Below are 15,694 nucleotides of genomic sequence, written 5' to 3' on the forward strand. Positions count from 1 at the left end.
CTTTACCCATACTTTAACAAGAAGAAAGAAAAGAAAGAAAGAAAGAAAGAAAGAAAGAAAGAAAGAAAGAAAGAAAGAAAGAAAGAAAGAAAGAAAGAAAGAAAGAGAGAAAGAAAGAGAAAGAAATAAAAAACCTAGAAATCTTCTTCAGCCCAGGCCAGCTCTGGAATAGGATGAATGTGGATTCTTTCTGCAGTAATACCAATTTAAAATGATGAGGTTTATCTGTGAAACTCAGCTCAAATGCTGGGGCTATCAAAAGGAGGGAAAAGAAGGGAAATGTGGGACCAGAAGCAAACTTTCAGTACTTCTGCATATTTTAAACCTTCACTACACAATGAAGAGAACATTGTACTTTTATTTCAAAGGACAGGAAAAGATTTCTTTTTCTGAGTCATGTTCACCTGAGCATCCTTTCTTTTGTTCATTTAAAAATGCAAGAATCCTCTTCTGAAATAAACATTTCCAAATTTTCGAGGGTCTTGTGCAAACTTCAGCACCCCTGAACTCTCTGGGACACATTAATTTTTAATGAAACTGTGCCATGAGCAATCTGAGTGAGTCAGATTATAGAATATTCCCCTTCCTTACAGTCTTTTTCCTTCTTTTTCTCCCCTGGTATCAAATTTCCTTCTATATTTGAAATGCAGTGTTGAAAACACAAAGGTTGAAAGGTTAAAACATTGTCACATTTGTTGTTAGTAATAAACTATACATGCAATTAAAATATACATATATAATATACATATTTGTATGTTTAACAAAAAAAAAAAAACAAAAAACATCAAAGAGTAACACAAGCAACACCTTGCCCTAAAGTACAGCACTAAGAAAAGAAGTTCTTCACTTCACTTTCCACACTTTATAACCACCTCAATCCCATTTTATTTGATAAATCAACTGCTGAATACACACTGAGGAGTTTTATTCCTCCCTCTTTACCTCTCCTATCACCTGAGAATATTATTGAAAAGTGGCCATGTGTGGATGTCCTGGCCAGCAGATTACAGACTTTTATGGCAAGGTGTCATTACTCCTGTCCTAATTCCCTTTGCATAAAGGAGTTAATGGCTCACTGAACCAGAAAGGACAAACAGATTACAAATGAAATCAATCTAATCAGCCAGGAAGGAGACCTTGGTTCCAGTTTCAATTTTGAAGGCCTTCATAAAACTTCAGTGAATAATATCACTATAGAAAGAGTCCTTAAGGATATGTCTACAAAAGACTGTGGTGGTGGGAACTGTAACAAAATTTTAAAAGAGTAGTCTTAATAATAATAATTATCAATATTTCTAGTTAAAATACTATTTTCTGTATTTTTTACTTTTGTTTCTACTTTATCACAAAGGCCAGAGAGAAACTTGATTCATTTATTCTTCTTTCTAGCCATGAACATGGTGGTTTTTTGCACAAGATTTGTAAGAAATTCAAAACAGTGGCTGTTGAGAATATGAGGCTTTAAAAAAAACTCAAAACCTTGAAATTTATTAATGATATACTTATTAATGATATATAGGTTGAAATAGTCCCTAGTAATAAGGAATATTAAAATTATTATGATTTGTTTCTTGGGTAAAATGAGCAAAACTGACAGGTGGAGAACTGTAACTTTAATGCTACTGACTTAAGTTATCTATTTCTTAAAATTTAAATTTACAAAAATCCCAAGGAAAAAAGAAAACTTACTTAAGGACACCTATGTGTGTAAAATCTACACGAGAGAGATTCAGACAACACTTAGTGCACAAAAAGTTACCTGCATAGTTTGAAGTAGCTTCACTTACTTATATAAACCTATTGCCTTTTACAGTCCTGATAGTTTATTTACAGCTTATCAATGTCTGACATCACTGGTGTCTGCACTGGTTCTTCAGAACCCAGAACAGCAATATCAATCACTGGTGTGGCCTTCAAACTTTAAAAACTCTGTGTGACCTCTATAGTATAATTGACAGTGATATCTATGTTTATATGAAGATTTCTATAACAACATGAGAATAAAGTCAGTGTAGAGAATTAAATTTTTGTATTTTTTTACATAATACAAAATAGAGTGCCTTTTTATGCTGGCATGTTAAGATGCCTAAGGTTTTTTTATGGTTGGATTATAAAGTGGCTAAATCTGATTTTACATAACTGTTACATTATTATATCTTAACCATATATATATTTATCTTAAAAAAGGGAAAAATACTCTTACAGCTGATGTTTACGTTCCTTTTAAAATGCCTTTTCCTTTATGTTCAGTCTCCAGACTCCCTTAAAATTACAATTTTCAGTGTCAGAACGTTAAATCTTTTTTTTTTTTTTGAAGTCAGCTGATATAAAACTAAGAAGACAATGAAATTCTCAGGTTGTTCTTCTCAGTGTAGAAAACATAACAATTATTTCAGCATGAAATCCTCTTGGCATTACTTAACCCACATATAAAGGCACTGAAGAATACTCTTGATAGCTTGTGAAGAGGAGATCCCAGATAATTTTTTGCAAGTGAACAACACTGAAGAACAGCCATTTCCATTGTTTCAAAAAAAAAAAAAATTCTTGGAAATAAGACCAGCTAAGCTTACAGGAAAAAAAAAAAGGCGTTATTGCATCAAGAGTGGTTTAAATTAGATTCAATAATTATTCAGATTCCTAAAATAGTTTACACTGAATTTGGAAAACTTCTGTAAATACCCTTTACTTTCAAAGTCTCTTGAAGGTAGTAAAAACCAACCTAACACTGTATCCTACAAAAATTGTTTGTTTTGCAGTGTGAATTCATCCACAAAGAACTGTTTTCAGTTTAGTGTCACCTGGTTGAATAAAAGTAAAGGCAGTGAATATTTCACTTTCTAAAGCCTCTTTTCTGTATTCTGCAAATTCTAGCCTTCATTTACAAATTATATTCTAATTAGTTTTTTGCATAGATACTCACTAAGACATGAAGTCCTACCATCTACTGCTCTTTAAACTCAACCCTTCTCCACTCAAATTGGATGCTTTGAAAGAGAAAATATTTTTAATGGACTTTATTGAATTAAAATAACACACAAAGCAAAATAAAAATATCTGTGCTCTACATTACACTAATTAAGCCACCCTATGTATTTGCAGGTAATCTTGTTATTAGTATGATTCCCTTCTAGAGAATTCTAACTGCTAATGCTGAATTTCATGATAAATATATCAGTTAATGAAGAGACTAAATTAAGAGCTGTGAAAAATGAACTGGAAAAAGAAAACTAAAGTTCCTCATATTTACTATAACCTTGAACTTTCACAGAACACTTTCACTGTTTGTACTGGGCTTATTAACTGCATCTTATTCACATGTCTTAAAGCAAACTGAGAAAACGGGTTCATTGCATTTGGACAGGCTATCAGATGTTATAAACACAGAACTCATTTCATGGCATTGATAAGAAGTCAAATATCCCTTCTGAAATGATGATAAAGTATATTATATTCTTTTTAATTTTGCTTATTATTACAAAGCTGGACACTTATACCTTATCTTTACTTCAGCATAAAAGTTGAGACTTGAGGCTTTTTAGCGACATCTAGTTTTTGGTTGTGGCATTCTCTCTTGCAATCACATAAACTTTCAATGTCATTTATTCTAATTAATCTTAGCAAATAGCTGTCATCTCAAATAGCCATAAAAAGATCTGTTTCCATCATAATTCAAATAAGAACACTAGAAGATAAAAAAAAAAGAGCAACCAACATGTTAATAACTTTATGAATAGTGAAATCTGACTCGGTTATGAATTGTATCCATTGTATGCCTGATGCCAGGCTCAGACTAGCACTGTGAAGGTAAATTGTTCCCAGCAAAGCCAGAGCCATGTAATTCTATACATGGGTGTTAATTCACATTTGTGTTTGCTCTTCCTTTCATTCCTACACCTAATGTATGCCCAATAAATCACAGAAGGGTCAGGTTGGGAGGGATCACAGTGGATCATCTGGTCCAACCTTCTTCAAGCATCCACCTGAGCCACTGTGGGTCACCTCCAGAGGCCACAGGTGGGTATCTGCAGATATCCACAGGTAGATACCCCCTTGGACCTCCAAGGGCTGCAGGGGCACTGCTGCTTCTCCATGGGCTGGCCACAGTCTGCCATCAGCCCCTCCTCTTCCTCCTTCTTCACTGACCTTGGTCTCTGCAGGGCTGTTGCTCTCACAGATTCTCACTCTCCTCTTCTCTAGGTTCAATTAGTTCTGCACAAGAATGTATCTTTTCTCCACCTCCTAAATGCAGGAGGTGTTCAAGATACAGTTTTCTACAATCAAGTGATATCATACTGAGGTGTGCTTTTACAATATCTCTGTAGTAAACTTTTAGAAATATTAGCATGAAACCAACAAATTCTTATAATGTGGAATTCCAAAACAATTCGATTTTAAGAAAAATTTTAATCTTTCAGTCAGTCAAGTGGCATAAGAGTTTACTATCTTCTCATAAAATATCAGAAGATTATTTAATTACCACCTGAAGATCCTCAAAAGGCAAAACACGGAGTGAATACCAACAGTTTTACTGAACAGCATTTATACTGTACAACTCTTGGAGTCCTCTATGCAAAGCTTCTCTTTCAGTTACAGGTTCACAAGGAGAGGAATAATTTTTCTGGTTAAGAATGCAGAATCCAAACTTAAAAAAAAAAGTGAAAAATCATTGAGAAGTTTCAGGAAGTAAAGTTTGCAGAGGAAGAACATCTAGATGTAAAAATACCCTCCTCAGGCAAATAACACTTTCTGTTAAAGATGGTACTGCTATTATCTTTATTTAATCAATAGTTCAGAACTCAGTTTACATTATTCCTCAGATAAGGAGACTGTAAAATGTCATTTCTTACCTATGTAAATCAGTATAGGGTATTCTAGGAAAATTTTTCAGGGTTCAGACTACTATGGTCCAAACATTCTAAAACTAAACATTGCTCAGAGAAGATGCAAATAGAATTGATCCAAATCAGAGAAAAATAAAGCATTTTAGATCAAGTAAACTTTAGCAATTCTTATCACCTTGCACAGGAAAAAGAAAAATCAACAGTGCACCTTGCAAGAGGTGTTAATAAAATGTAGAATGGTATAGAATTTCAACCTATTTTAAAGGGCATATTGGATTTCACATCAGGTTCTCACCCAGACTCTGTCTGTCATCTTTGCATCTGTGATTAAACATTCAGACTAGCTGAGAGTGTCTTAAACACAAGGCTGGACTACCAATCCCTCTTTGGTTTAGGAAATATTTAAGTATTTCAGATGTGTTCAGCAAATGGCCAGAGTGAAACCCCTTCAGAGTATTCTAATTCTTGAGCTCTTTTTTTCAGTGGGGAGGTTACCAGAATCAACTCTGATCCCATAATTGGTCCCTCCTCCTAAAATCTGGCTAAAAGTCTCTTTTCTATCAAAAGTAAATGGAGATCTTAGCTGTTATTCTCTGATAATGTTATATAAAATAGAGGACTGAGGACTGACAGATCAAAGGAAACATCTTTTTAAACGTGTTGTAATGAAGAGAAACCTCTGCCCTTTCTTACTTTTGTTTTTATAGTACAGACAATCCTACTCAAAGCAAGATTCCCACATATTACTTGATAAAACATCATTTCTAGTTGAGTGACAGAAAGAATATTAGAGCTTAAATGAGGAGGAAAAAAATAGTGTCAAGTTCTCCCCACAGTTATAACCTTTGTCTCTTTCATGCTTTTGAAGTCATTGCTGAATACAAGTTAAGTGATGAATTGGAGGGTTTCATTTTTATTACAAAGTCACATGATGTGCTTGTACTTGAAAATGTAGATGGATTCTTAAAATTGAGGAGAATGAATCCTTATTCTTCCATCCTAATAGTATCTTAGCAAATGGGGTAGTTAAGAAAATTACTGTACTCCAAGATCAGAGAACTGCATTTTTAACCCCTCCATAGTGCCTTTATGACCTTAGTAAGGGAAGCTATGACAGTGAAAGACATCATCTCCTTTGAGGACAGTCTCTCCTATGAAAAAAAAGTCTGGGAAAACAGGGATTGTTCAGCCTGGAGACAACAGGAGTCCATGGGGACTTTCTCACAGCCTTTCAACACTTAAAGGGATCTTATATGAAAGATGAGGACAAATATTTGTAGTTATAGCACAAGGGATAATGGTTTTAAGCTAAAAGGTGGTAGATCCACACTAGCTATAAGGAAGAATTTTTTGCAATGAAGGTGGTCAAACATTTGAATAGGTTGTCCTAGGGGGCATTTAAATGTTCTCTCCAACTCCAACTATCCTATAGAACTTTCCATGTTTGGAAAGATGGGGTTTCACATGGAATTCAAAATCAATTCACCATTCATAAAATGCAAATGATTCAGGTCGTGTAATAGTGAGCTGGGAGTGATTTTGGGTGAAACTAAAGGCACTTAACCTTCAATGCTGGGTTTCTTTCAAGGGATGCACTAACAGCCAACATTCCCGTGCCTCTTCCATCAGGGCTTATTGATGATTTAGCGTCACTCACCCATCTGTGCCCTCCCCACAGCTCTGCAGCAGGAACTCATTGCCTCCTAGATCACTGCTTCTCTTTCTGTAGGCCATTAACTCCAAGCAGCATGCTTCAGTGAGCAGAGTATTCCTTCCTAATTACTTCAGTCAGCTCATGAATGAAAACGCACTCCTTCTTGTTGAGACAAGGGCTGCAGGATTTTTATCTCCTTAGAATACCTTCTGAAATATGCTCCTCACTTTGGCCATTTTCATCATCAATGATTTGAAGGTCTAAATAACTAAAATATTTATTTGTTCAAGTCTTGAGGACAGATGAGAATTTCTTTGATGGACAGATCAAACAGAAAATGCTCATCAGTTCTACTTAATTTTAGCCTGAATCAAGTTTAGCTGCAATAGCTATTTAATGACTAAGTATGGGAGCAGAAGCATAATTTATAATGTCAGGAAATAAAATAAGTATAGTTACTTTAGAAGTCCAAATTTAAAGCTATCCCATAAATCAGCAGACTGTTGCAGAAGTGTTAGTAGTGTTTTATAGAAGTTAGAGCTACTTCAGCAAAGCATTTGGTACTGTTTCCCAGCCATCTCTTATTCAAATTCACAAAATAAAGACCATATTGATAGTCTGGGGGCTGAGTAGGAAGCTGGGTAATGCTGTACTCAGAGAGTGATGATCAGTGGATTTGCTCAGGCTGGCAACCTGCCACAAATGTGGGATCAGGGATCAAGTCTGGGCTCCATGACATTAAACATCTTCATAAATCATTGGCATGATAGGACTGAAAATATTCTCAGCAAGTTGGCTGCTGACATTGAACTGAAAGATGAGGTGGGCATTTCGGAAGGGAGAGATATCTCACTGGGAGAACCAGCCATATTGGAAGAGTGAGATAACAAGAACAGAACGAAGTGTAACAAGTGAGGGGAGGGCTACCTGGGGGTCTTGGTGGACAAAAAGCTGCAGATGAGTCAGCAGTGTACCACTGCAGTGTGGGGGCACCAGTTGCTGGTTTCTCTGGGTCTGGATTGAAGGCACTTGAGACAGTAGTTCATGTTCAGACTCAAGAGTTTATTATTTCTTATCAGTAAAAGAGTCTCACTACTGTGAGTTTGGCAGCTTTTCATTAGAAGGCACAAAATGGCCAACAATCTCTTGTTACAAGGTCTTTTAAGACTAAACTATCTAATTAAGAACTGACACCTAGATTACTTTCCCTTTTAACCCAATGACTGATCCCACAGAGCTGCAATGCAGACTTTTCTGCCCAATTACAAAATGCCACCCAAACCCAAGAAGAAGAAGCATGAAGAAGAAACCCAGGACAACACCCTTTGCCCTCCATCTTGCTTCCATCCACAACGTATTAAAAATCCCAAAACCTAAATTTGTCACCAAGTGATACACCTGCACTACTCTCTATAATCTATTGCACACTTTTGTGGATTCTAGCTTATCTTGAAGTCTAGGAAACTTTCTCCATGAATGAGGGTCAGAGTCAGTGTTCCCCTGGGGGTCAGGGCACCCCAGAGCAGACAGAGAAATATTCCCGGTGCCCTGGGTTTCCACACTGCAACAACAGAGGTGGAACACATCCCGGGCTGCATCTGCAAGGGCACTGCCAGCAGAGACAGAGCTGGGATCATCCCACTCCCCTGAGCACTTGTCAGGCCACACCTGGAGCCCTGTGTGCACTTCCTGTCCCCACAACTCAATGCAGGCAAGAACAGGCTGGAGATGATCCAAAGGAGAGCCATGAAGATGGTCAAAGAGTTGGAGAACTCACCCATGTGTAAAGACTTAAAGCATTAGGCATTTCCTCCTTTTCTCAGGAGGGATTTCATCACAGCATTCCAGTACTTCAAGAGTGATTTCAAAGAGGATAAAGGCTCTCTCTTCACAAGGAATTAAATGAAAGAAAATAAGGGAAAAGCAGTCCAGATTGCACCATGAGAGCTTTAATCCTGATAGATATTTTTTATGCAATAAGAAGAGTTGATCACTGGAACAACCTCCCTAAAGATGTGGCAAAATGCCCATCTCTGGAGGTTTTCAGGATGTGACTGGACAGGATGCAAGACAAATTTCACCTAAGCTCCCCTTTTCATGTAAAGTTAGCCTTAGATATCTTGTTTCTGTACTTATTTAGTTTATTCAGTTTGCCTGAGGGTCCTGATGATTGAAAATATCATTTTAGACCATCATCTTGGCAATCAGTGCAAGTGTGTAGTGTAAGAAAGAAATTTCCCTATTAGTGAGAGGATTTTTCTTCTCTTCTCTGTGATGTTTTATTCTGTAAATATTAAATTCTATTCAATATTGTTGCATATTTCATTGTGTTCATTTGACACAAATTGAATGAGAAAAAGTGGTTTTTATTTCTATAAGATGGTTTCTAAAATCTTTTTTATGCGCCAGATGTAGCCATTTCAAACTAGTTTGGAGGTTTCTCCGAAGAAATAGAAGTAAGGAGGTCATTTTCTATGGAGACTTAAGGGTTCCAGAAATTGCAAACTGTATGGGCTAGTCTGGAATTACAATTCAAACAAGTATCAATTTTAAAGAGAATGCTGAGTCATAAGGATGAAACCACCTCCTCCTCAAGTCCATTTTAAATCAAAGCAGCCAGTTTGGGGCAGTGACCATCAGTTGTGAAGATAGTTGAAGAAAAAAGTCAATGGAAAATCAAAAGAATTTCCTGTACAAAATATTTCAGAAGACTTGTTGTTTTGCAAGGTTTAAGGTTAGCTGATTTCCCCAAGGTCAGAAAATGTAAGATAGATATCAGATTAAAAGTGAAAAGAATGAGTGAAAAGAATTATATCTTAAACTAGAGCATCTGTCCAGTGTCTATTTATTATTTGCACTCATTTATTGTAAGATTAAAGAGAGCATATCTCTGTGCTAAGATTTAACATTAGGATTATTTCACGTACTTGTAGACAGACCTCATGGAAATCCCATGTGACAAGGAAGACAGATATCCTGTTTTCCAAAATTCAGCTTTGCAGTAGTCACTCACCACTTCTGAGAACACCAAGGACTAATTAGTTTTCCTTGGTTTTGCATCTGCCAATGCAGCATGTACAACCAGATATATCCAAGGGGAGAGTCATCCTTTTCCTCTCTTCTGGCCCTTCCAGTACTTAAAAATATTGTTACAAGTCACAGAACAGTAGAATATAACATGCTGGTCCTGGAAACAGCATTAAGATTTTTAATATTCAATAAGCATATTTCTAAAAAGCTATGCATGCATGCTTTCTTTGCATGATTTGGGAAATTTTTATTTCAATACCAGTTACAGTTATTTACAATTGTTTTAAATTGGTTTCAATTTTGCTTAGGAACAGCATCCCAAAACATACAAATAAACCAACTGCAACTGAAAGTTGCATGCATATATTATACAAATTTGGGAAGAGAAAATATTTTGACATCTATTTAAAATTTATTTTAGTCACCAACATTTTTCAGGATTGTTTCCACCAGTCGTTATTTTTTATCAGTGAACCATAGCACCATGAAATGTTATTTAGAACATTGGCAATCTCTGTGTGAATGCAGGTCAACTCCACAGGCCAGGAGGGAATGTGACCTCTACTGGATGGGTCACGTTTGCATTTTAGCAGCCAAGTGTTGAAAACCTTCAGGAGTGGAAAAGCCACAATTTCTTTGGAGAAACCTATTCAGCACTGCACTGCACTTCTGGTGACAAGACTTTCCTTGTGTTTGAGTTCCCAAGCCACTTCTCATACTACACCTGAGTTTGCAGCTACTGAGAAGAGCTTGGCTCCATCAACTTTGAAATGTCCCTTCAAAGGAATTTAAGGCTTTTTTTTCAGAGGAAATAATCAGATAAACAAATCCCTTCATTTCTTCTCAAGGCTGGTGTGTTCTAGGTCCCTGATCATCCTATAGCCCTTCCCTGGATCATTTTGAAGATGTTCCCAGCTGCATCATCTGCAGTGTAGCCTCACCAGGGCTGCACAGAGTGTGGACAGTAACTTCCCTCACATTCTGTTCTGTAGGAACTGCAGCCTATCAATTAAATAAAATCAATTTAAAGCCATAATTAGACATGTAGAAACATATAATTTGTAACAAATATTTATAGTAACTCTAAAATATATATTTTAATTAGAGCAAACAAGAAGACAGTTGAAGCAAAAAACAGGTCCTCTTCATAAGGAGCAGTTGGCTAGAGGAATTAGGACCTAAAGGCTTAACTACCAGATAGGTTTATTCACTGAGGAATCCAGGATACATGCTATGAATGCAGACATGAATACTATGTGAGGAAGAAGACAGGCAAAACCCAGACTCAGATATATGACTTCAGCAGGAAACTTCAATGTTACCATAAAAATCAAGATATTGAGGTTCCATTCAACATCTTAATAAATCCTTCTTAACTTTTTTGCAAGAGTTTCGTAATGAATGCGTAGTGAATTGATACCTATAAGCACTAATTTCATTTTCAAAAAACAAAGAAAATATAATATTATATTGCATCAAACATATTTGCCACATAATCACTAGAAGGATCATAAAATGAATGCAATTTCAATTATACAAGTACTCATCTGCTGACATTTTGTTATACATTAGCTGAGAATGTGTAGAAAGTCAATGAAAGAGCAGCAACAAAAGCCTGGAACATTAATTAGATTTTCAAATTGAGTCTCAGAAATTCAGTTTCAAAAGAAAGCAAAGTATCCTCTTTACTCATGTCTGTCTTTTCTCTCATGCTACATGAATTCCTCAAGGTAGCTTGTTGCTATTTTAAACTCATAATTTCCTGTAGTTGCTCCGCTACACAAAAGAAACAGTATTGAAATTAGTATAATTTTCCTTCACTGTACTTAGATTCAGTACTAAAATGTTATCCCTAGATAGACCAGGAAGGCAAGGCTTGCTGAAGTTATGCTGCTCTGAAAAAGAAGATGGACTTATTATGACAGTGGAAAACCAACACTTTAATGAAGTTTTTAACTGCTTATATGTCACAGTAGAATGATCTACAGAAGAAGTAAGAGAAATGTATTAGATTTGGAAGATTCACATTAGAACACTAATAACTATCGTGAAAAAATTTGCCCATGAATTTTGGGAAGACTTTTAATCACATCAGTTGCTATCTTAATTCAATTGATCCTCCTCACAAAAAGAAGAAAATAAAGCAAATAAACAAACTCAAACGAGTTACCATAAAATGATAAAAGTACCCTGACCACTGTTGGCAGAAGTAGTATGTCCTAAAAAATTAATTTCTTAACATCCTGTTTGTTTTCTCAGTATGTTAAAAAAGTAAGGAGTAAGGTAGGTAGTTATGTTCATTGGTGTTTTCTGTAGCATGCTGGAGAGTCTTGTTTCACTCATCGCTGATATATTGCCTCTTCCATGCCTCTTCCATTTTTCTCTATTTCTTTAGATGTCTAATGTTGATAGATATTGTTCCATGTTTTCTTGCAGCTGACTAAAAGATTTACATTTTAGGAGTGGCAGGAGGTTGGAACAAGATGATCTTTGAGATCCCTTCCAAAACAAACCAGCCTGTGATTCTATGACCCTGTGATCCTTTTACACCCATTAAAATTGTGGCCAATGGAATGAAAGTCATGACACTGATATCATGCCTAGTGGTTTGTTTTACTTCTAAATAAACAGTTTGTAAGCATTAAGTACCAATATCTGTGGATATACAGATTAGAGTATAGACATGGATATATAAACTAGAGGAAAGAATAGTTGCATTTGGAAGGGATTTAGTATTTCTTCTCACTTACCACTCAGTAATGAACCACTCAGTGTTCATTTAAAGTTGTACAAGAGTGACATAACAGTTTCAGAAGTGCAGAAAAGTGTAAGGTGATTTAAAAAAAATTGGTGATGGCTTTCAAGAAAATAGAGAAAAATATTTTATGTCTACAGAACACACCTAACAAGTTCAGACAACCATAGCGAATTCTGCAGATGCTCAAAACATTTCAGTTGAAAATTCCATATGCTTGATAGTTCAAAAAAGAAAGTAGAGAAAATAGTTGAAAAACTCTTTTGTCATGAGCAGAATTGTGTCATATTTACTGCTTTAACATTTTAAAACAAACTGCACAACTCTTTTTGAGATAAACCCATTTTGTTTCCAAGGCATATGCCCTGGAATCCTCATTCCTGTTCCTTATCTATGTATGTTTCCAAACAGAAGGAATTTTTATGCTCTACTCTGAAATCATTTTGCAGTTGACTCAGAGCAGTCTTCTAAATTTCTCCAGACACTCCCAAAAATTTTTCAGGTTATTTTTCTCTTAATCAAGCTGGTGTTACCATCTGGAACACTTCCCCCCATATATCAATCATGAAAGTTTTGTGAATTTCATCACCAACATAGGCAAAGAGAGAGAAAGTTTAAACAAGAGTTGAAAAGGAAAACACAAGCACTTTCAAGATAGCATTTGAGAATTCGATTACCTTTAAGCATACAAAATGTTAAGCTAGAGCTCAGGCAAGCCAGGATTCTGCCCATCATTGGATCCACAAATTTTAACAGGTGAATCATGCCATTAAATATTTTGTTGTGCATGTGTAGAATCACAGAATCACAGAATGGGTTGGGTTGGAAGGGACCTTAAAGATCATTTAGTTACAAGGGCCTTACCATGAACAGGGAGACTTTCCAGTAAACCAGGTTGCTCAGAATCCCATCCAGCCTATCCTTGAACATTTCCAAGATGGGGCATTCCAGTGATGGCCCATTCCCTGGGCAACCTTGCCAGGGCAGGTATGTAGATTTTTTGCCATGTCAGAGACAGAAATTCCCGCTGTATTCTTCTAGTTTTTATAACTCAAGCCAAACAAATTCTAAAATGCTTTGTTTTGCTGGAAAATAAAAAAAACCAGTTCTGAACAAGATAAAATATGATAGTGCAAAAGACTGGGGTTCAAACTACAGCCATCTTTTACTTACCTGGTGGATTGGGATGGGGTGGTTTTGGTTTCAGTTTTGAACTGCATACAACTTTCGTTCCTTTGAGATATGTCAAGAACCCAAAGGAAAAGGAGTCAGAAATAGTTTTGTATCACTCTCGATATTTCAAATGTCAAGAGAAAGAAGAAAAATTTGAATGCATTATCATGTCTTACTAGTGCACTTCAAATCTCTTCCAGACACTACAGCTTAACAAAGTGAGCAGCTCTGTGCACTCTGCCAATGCTTCTCAAGCCTTGTAGGTAAAGATAAAGGTCAGAGACAGTAAGATCTCAATTATCAAGGTCTCAATCAAGCTCAAAAATCTCACAGTAATTGAAATGGAGTTGCTATAAATTAACAAAGTTACAGTGAAACTATAAATTATTTTCTACCTTCTACTTATGGCTTAGAAAGATTGATTTCTAACTTATATTGAGTGAAATCACTACTTCTTTTATTCATATTTACATATCTTAGGGGGCTAGGAAACCCAAAACCATAGATAGGGTATGCTACCCCTAAAAAGATATTATCTGAGAACTCCTCCTGAGATTTTTCAATGTGAGTCAGTTTGTAGTTTTTGATAAGATTTTCAAACATAATATAAAACCTTGTGAAATCACATTCAGTTTAAGGACTTTCTTTTTTCAACTTATTTAATATACCATCAGATTATTCCAAGAGAAACTTAAGAAGTAAACCCTACTTTTATTGAAAAATTCTTACTCAGAAAAATACTGCTATTTGTGAAATCTCTTTGAAAATTGGGACTTGGTTCTATTCAATTGCTTCTTTTTGAAAATCAATACAGAATACACATTACCTGCTAAATAATTTAGGATATAGGAAATAAACACACAGAGGAAAAAAATAAACAAAACACAAAAAAATCAAAGAAGAAAATTACCTGAATGTGTTGCCTGGGGCAATGATTAAAGTAGCCAAAGTTCCTTTAAAGCAGAGACTATTTTTAATTTTTGGTTGTGTTTATATATACAGAAGGACCACTCAAAGCATTGCATATTTTACTTGAAAATGTCCTTGAGCTGTCTTTTAAAGGATGCAATTCTCAAAATGTTCACTACATGCTCCCATTAAATTCATTGGGTGAAAATAAAACAACAAACCCTCTCATATTATCAATGGAAACAAAATCAAGACAGTGCAGTTATTTCAAAAATTTTACGTAATTTTTTTGAATTATATGAATGGATTATTCAGGTTTTATTTATAGTATGGTAACTACTATAGGCAAATAGACTCTGAAAAAAAAATCACAACAGACAACTAAAAAAAGTGATATTCTTGGGTTTAGTCTGTAATCAAAGATAAACAGAGGCCCAAATTAATCGCTGGCACTTTCATGCCTTAGCTACTCCTCACCATAATTAAATTTATTTTCTCTTACAGACTTTAAAACCACAGAAGTTATATATGGGGGAACTGTGTTGCTGCTCCAACCCTACTGTTTTTAGTTTTGTGTCAAGCATCTCTGAATTGGTTACTGCTTTTATTTCCATTATTGAGTCACAGACTGAAAACAATTTTCTACATTTTTTCCCTTAAAAAATTATGAGAGTCATAGTCATACTCTCATTAATAGTAACGTAAAGCTGAATCCCATGTTTTTTATGTATTTTTGAATTATTTTATGTTCTTAACACATTCTGAAAATTTGGAATTGCCACTACTGAATAATAATTATTATTATAATCATCATTATTATTATTATTAGTAGTAGTAGTAGTAGTAGTAGTAGTAGTAGTAGTAGTAATAATAATACTACAGATAAATGCCATCAGACTGGTAATTACCAACTTTAATTTCAACAATCTGTGAGGAAATGGGAGGGCTGCATTTCATGGCTTTAATTCTGTCCTTAAAAAATTAGTGAGAAAAGAGATTGGTTATCCTGGTTATCCATATATGATTCACTGGCTGTCTCCCATTAAAATTCCAAAGAATTTTAGAGGTAACAGACAAAATTGGTTTTACTAGCAAAATGTCTCTGAAGTAATTGTAGCCCACCATGTTTTGTCACAGACATTTTTCAAGGGACAATTCATCTCTAAGTCAAATACCTTCAGGGGTGGTTTTTTGAATGGATAAAGGGGTGGATCATTTCAGCCTGTACTTATGAAACAATAATGTTGCTTCAATTATTGTGGATCCTTAGGCCCTTAAATTTTTTAAAGTAATGTGCAGGTACCTGAGCAGCAAAGTTCTAAGAGGCAG

The sequence above is a fragment of the Agelaius tricolor genome, unplaced genomic scaffold (genome assembly GCF_023055355.1).
Source record: "Agelaius tricolor isolate 1412-34295 unplaced genomic scaffold, bAgeTri1.0.p SCAF_9, whole genome shotgun sequence".
NCBI classification, from domain to species: Eukaryota; Metazoa; Chordata; class Aves; order Passeriformes; family Icteridae; genus Agelaius; species Agelaius tricolor.